Source organism: Ursus arctos, unplaced genomic scaffold, assembly GCF_023065955.2.
Source record: "Ursus arctos isolate Adak ecotype North America unplaced genomic scaffold, UrsArc2.0 scaffold_29, whole genome shotgun sequence".
NCBI classification, from domain to species: domain Eukaryota; kingdom Metazoa; phylum Chordata; class Mammalia; order Carnivora; family Ursidae; genus Ursus; species Ursus arctos.
In genome coordinates, this window is record NW_026622974.1 from 29,721,376 (window position 1) to 29,727,526 (window position 6,151).

Genomic DNA, 6,151 nt, shown 5'->3' on the forward strand with positions numbered 1-6,151 from the left:
GTTTCCTTTGCTGTGCAGAAGCTTTTTAGTTTGATGTAGTCCCGCTTATTGATTTTTGCATTTGTTGTAATTTGGTGTCAAATCCAAAAAAATCATTGCCAAGACTGATGTCACAGGAGTTTATCACTGCTGTTTTCTTCTAGGAATTTTATTGTTTCAGGTCTTATATTTAAGTGTTTAGTACATTTAGAGTTAATTTTTGTGTATGGTATAAGATAGTGGTCTGGTTTTATTCTTTTTCACATGGCTGCCCAGTTTTCCCAACACCATTCATTAAAGAGACTGTCTGTTCCCCATAATATATTCTTGGCTCCTTTGTCATAAATTAATTGATGATATATATTTGGGTTTATTTCTGGGCTCTGTATTCTATTCCTTTGATCTTTGTGTCTATCTAGCTTTATCTCAGCACCATACTATTTTGATTACTATAGCTATGTAATATAGTTTGAAAGCAAGGAGCACGATGCCTACATTTTGTTCTTCTCTCTTAAAATTGCTTGGCTATTAGCGGTCTTTTGTGGTTCCATACAAATTTTAGGATTTTTTTTAGTCCTGTGAAAAATGCCCTTGGAATTTTGGTAGGGATTGCATTGAATCTATAGATTGTTTGGGTAGTATGTACATTTTAATAATATTAATTCTTCCATGGGAGCCTGAATGGCTCAGTCAGTTAAGCATCTGCTTTAAGCTTATGTCATGATCCTGGGGTTCTGGGATCCAGCCCCACATGGGGCTCCCTGCTCAGTGGGGAGTCTGCTTCTCTCTGTCCCACTGTCCCTCCCCCTTCACTCATGCTCTGTCTTTCACTTTCTCTCTCTCTCACATAAATAAATAAAATATTTAAAAAATACATTAATTCTTCCAATCCTTGAGCATGGAATATCTTTCCGTTTATTTGTGTTCTCTTCAATTTCTTTCATCAGTGTCTTATAGTTTTTAGTGCGCAGGTCTTTTACCTCCTGTGGTCAAATTTATTCTTTCATATTTTATTCTTTTTGATGCAATTTTAAATGGGATTGTTTTTAAAAATTTGTCTTTCTGGTTGTTCATTATCAGTGTACAGAATAGCAACAGATTTTTGTATATTGATTTTGTATCTTGCAGATACCATGTTATCTGCAAATAGTGATAGTTTCACTTCTTCCTTTCCCATTTGCATGCCTTTTATTTCTTTTCCTTGTCTAATTACTCTGGCTAGGATTTCCAATACTATGTTGAATAAAAGTGGTGAGAGTGGGCATCCTTATTTTCCTGATCTTAGAGGAAAAGTTTTCAGTTTTTCACCATTTGCCAAATGCTTTTTCTGAAGTGATTTATTTTCATGAATTTTATTTACCATAAATAAATTGTTGATTGCTATTTCCCAAAACTGTAGTGCTAATACTTTCTAGACTTTCTCATTCACATTATTGTAGAAAATACTTTTTTCTCACTCTAAACCTGTCTTCCAAAGGTAATTTATATTTTCTAAGCTATTTTTTATTGTTGTTTTTGTTGTTGTTAAACGATGTAAGTATCTTAAAACTAAATGGATGCGTTGATATATTCTGCTTTTAGGACTATTAGATAGGTTTCCTAAGTTACCTGAATTAGAAAAATCTCAGTATGCGGTATGCTGTCACTTCCAGACCAGAGAGAGCAATGTTTAACTGAATTAGGAACTTGCTAGCATTGGTGTTTCTTTGCCAAAACTTCAGAAGGGTTGCATTGACCAAAGTAGCTACCTGTTGGTCAAAACACTGGATTGCTTATTATTATTCCATTAGTTATGTGATTAGAACACTTGAGTACTTCTTTGTTTCTTTATTCATCAATGTTATAACTTCACTGAAAAACTATCAGCTTGCTCTGATTTATTCCCTCAAAGCTCGTGCTGCTTTTGCTAATGGTCCTTTGTGTTCTCTATTTTCTTTGTAAATGCTTATTTCATTGTTTTTACCTAAATTGAAAAAGCCTTTCAAGAATGTAATTTTCAGGCTCATTCTAAGTATTTGGAAGATGTGTGCCAATTTCTCTTTTAATCTTCACTTTTCCTTTTTTGAAATAATGGCAAAGAATTCATATGCATATATGTACTCTAACAACTCTTTTAGAAGTTAAAATCTCCGTTGGTGAATAACACTGTGCCAATTTTGCTTTCAAGCTAAATCAAATAAAGAGAGGTAAAATGTTTGAAGTGAATGGTTTTTGGGGTGGACATATGTTAAATGAACATTTTAGTGACTTGCCGGGTTTTACTGAGCAGAGCATTAAAACTGATCAACTCTTATGTGCTCATTACTAAACATTGGTGCTTAGTGACACTTGCCATTGTTGGCTCTGAGAGTTCTAAGGAAAAAAAAAATAGTAACTAAAACACATACTCTTTTCCCTGTCATTCAACAGAACTGACTTGAAATTGAGTAAGAGACATATTGTGAATTATGTCCTATTACTCAGACATAGAATGTCATGTAACACTTAGAATTTGCCAGTGTCATATGTCAGACATTTTTGAGATACATTTGACAAGGTGGTTTTTTGAGGAAGGCATATCACTTAATGTGATATGATGGCAGGCCTAAGCCATGGACACACTGAAATAAATTAGATGTTGTTTCTGAAATCAATATTCCTATCCAAAAATAAGAGGGAAATTGAGAGCTCTAGGCACCTGTACACAGGCAGGCTTCGTAGTGTCCTCACAGCATTAATTTTATTTGACTGAGTGGGACTCTGTTTTTGTATGGGTGTTATCAAGTCAAGATTATAGAAGTCTAGAACAAAAGAACTACTTAAGTCATACACAGAGTAAAAGTGATCTGTATAATAAAAGAAGCAACAGTTTGAATTATTTGCTAAAGTCATTGCTTTTCATTGAGGAGATACTTGAAAGGCAAATTACTTGGCTTTGGGCCAGGTAATATAAATTAGCCCTTGGGGGGTCATTAGAAGGCATCCTACAGGTTGATAGACAGAGCTGAGCTGTCAGATCATATCTTAGAGTAGTCACACACTTTATCGTTTCCAGATCCAAATTACACCTGGCATTTATTGTTAAATCCCAGGTGCCTTCATAGTAAAACCAATATGTTCTCTGCAACTGTGCACTTTGCTGTCACTAATCAATGGTTAAGCAGTTTGCAGGTATTATTGGAGCTGTGTATGTGCTTCCCCAAGGCCTTCCGGAAGAAGAAACTGCTTCACAGGACAGGTGGAATTGTTGGAACGCATACTGGCATAATTAGTCATATGCATAAAACTGCAGCAAATGGCAGTGCAGAGCGTATTGGACTCAATTGATACTGGAGGATGGAGTTAGTAGTTTTCTAGTAGTTATCTAGCTATGGGACAAGGGCATATCAACCTACCTAGTAATTCTAAAGGCAGAATACTCCACATGCCCCAGTTTTCTCATTTAATGTTGGAGTAGCAAGCCTAGTTTCCTTCTTAGAGTTAACTGTAAGAATCAAATATGACAGTGATGACATATATTCAACACTGAATCTTCATTGCCATGACTAGTCTATGAAGAAAAAGTCCTGTTATCTCAGTTGTTCTGTAAAACAGTTCAAAAGATTTTTTTTACAAATAATTTATTTTCTTTCATATGCTTATTCTTCTGGGTTTCCAGTATGATTGATATTTTAGAAATACTTAGAATTATTTTTTATATTATGCCTAGAAGTTAAAATGGAAAGTAGGGAAGAAATTTCCTGTTAGTCCTGACCACATGTGGTTTTGGGTTCGTATTTGCTTAGGGCCCTGCAATCTGAGGAGCTGGAGCCTCCTGTCCCTCCTGGCATTATTTCTTTAAGGAAATAGTGTGATAACAATGTTTTAGAGGGCTTGAGTGCTTTTGAATTACAGCGTCACTCTTTTGCCAAAGCAGTCTATCATTTTAGGGCTGTATCATAGCTTTGTTCAATAGCATGTGTGTGATGGAAGGATAGCTTATGCCTCTATTTAAGAATGTGCTATTTAAGAATGTGCTTGGGGTGCCTGGCTGGCTCAGTTGGTAGAGCATATGACTGGATATCAGGGTCAGGAGTTCAAGCCCCATGTTGGATGTGGAGTCTACTTAAAAAAAAGAATGTGCTTGACTATCTTCTTATAGAAGATGGTTCACACAAATAGAATATAGTTATCTTTAAATCCAAATATCAATTATTTTTTTCATATCCTTAGAAGCAAACATTTTAAATCTAAATATATAATCTTACTATTTTAGTATTACTTCATGTATTTGTTTAAATAAAAATAAAGGACGTTGGATCAACTTCAGACTTTTTCCTGTTAAATATATTCTATTGGATATAATATTTGGCTTCCTGTGAACTTCAGTGGTGGCACAGAGACTGGGAAGCATGAAGAGCTTCAGTCAGAGACACTCAGGAGTTAGAAAGATGAGGAGTTAGTGATGGGCTGGAAGTGACAGGCAAGGGAGAGGGAAGATTTAAGAAGGTTGCCACGCTTCTGACTTGAGTAAGTGAAAGGGAGAAAACAGATTTGGGAGTAAGATGAATTTGGCTTTGGATGTATAGAATATGAGCTACCTACGGACACAGAGCAGAAATATCTGGTAAACATTTGGATTTGGGCTACGAACTTGGGGAGTCATTATCATAAAGATAGTAGTTGAATTGGGTGAGGTAGCCTGTTTTTAACCTCCCTCTACCTACGCTTTCCAGGCACAGAAGAAAGAACCCGGAGGAACAATCACATATAGGGGTAGAACAGAAAGAGGAAGCCATAAGTTGACTAGAAAAATCAGCCAAAGGACGAGGTGGAAGATCAAGAAGCTACAGTGTCAGAAAACCTAGAGACAAAAGTATATTAAGGAAGTAGGGTGGCTAATGATGGCCCAATGTCATAGCAAGGTCAAGTAACATATGAGCTGAAATGTGTTTACTAAATTTATCATTAAGGGAGTAGGTCCCGGAAAGTATGGTTCAGAGAGGTCAAGGATCAAATTAAAGCAATTTCCAGTGATGGCCATGATGGGATGTGGCCATGATATGGATGGGAATGAAGGAGAGCAAATAATTAAGCCTTTATATTGTATCATGAGTTAATAGATTAATCAGGGTTTTCCAGAGAGACAGAACAAAGATAAGAAGAGATTTATTATGGAAATTGACTCACACAATTATGAAGGCAGAGAAGTCTCACAATATCTTGTCTGCAAGCTAGATAAACAGGAAAGCTTATGGTATAATTTAGTCTGAGTCCAGAGACTTAAGAATGGGAGGGGAATATGAGAGCGGGGGGAGGTAGGGCTGCTAGCGTAATTCCAAGATTCCAAAGGTCTGAGAATCAGGAGCTCCGATGTCTGAAAGAGGAGAAGATGGATGTCCTGTTCAAGACAGACAGAGTGCGTGCATGCTTGCCCTTTCTCCACTGCCCTCAAAGGATTGGATGATGCCCACAATATTGGTGAGAATGGACCTTCTTTACTCAGTCTACTGATTCAAATGCTACTCTCTTCTGGAAACACCCTCATAGACATACCCAGAAATAATGTTTTACTAGCTATCTGGACATCCCTTAGCCCAGTAAAGTTGACACATAAAATTTACCATCACAGGTATCAACATGATACTCAAGTTACCTACCATTGTGGCAGTATTTGAAGTAAGGTCAAGGTGATATGTCAAAGTCTCTGTGGATTAGTTGGAATGATCAGGATTCTAGAAGAAGTCAGTGTTGGGAATAGGCAGTGACTAGTGAAGCTCAAAATAAACAGGATTTTTCTGAATGTGGTGAGTTAATGGTCTATATTCTCTTGTGTCTCTTCTGAGAAAATTAACAAAGTTTAATTTGATACATGGCAGTTTAATATCAAGACACTGGAAACAAAATAGAGCCATTGGGGGGTACAAATGGGTTCTCAGGAGTTGAGCTGCTTTGTGTCCATCTTTCAAAGGATATATTAAAGATTCCTCACATTTTTCTGTGTTCTGTCTGTACTTTCTCTCTGATTTTTCTCACCTTACTATTGTTCTGCACATAATACCCAGTGTCAACCCCACCTTTGAGTTTCAGGACATCTAATCTCTAGTCCCCACCACTAACTCAAAAGAGTTTCAGTGTATTTCAGTTTAAGTGGTGGGGAAGGCATTAAAACCTGCCTTGTACAGTTTGTAAATGACATTCCGATCAAGGACAA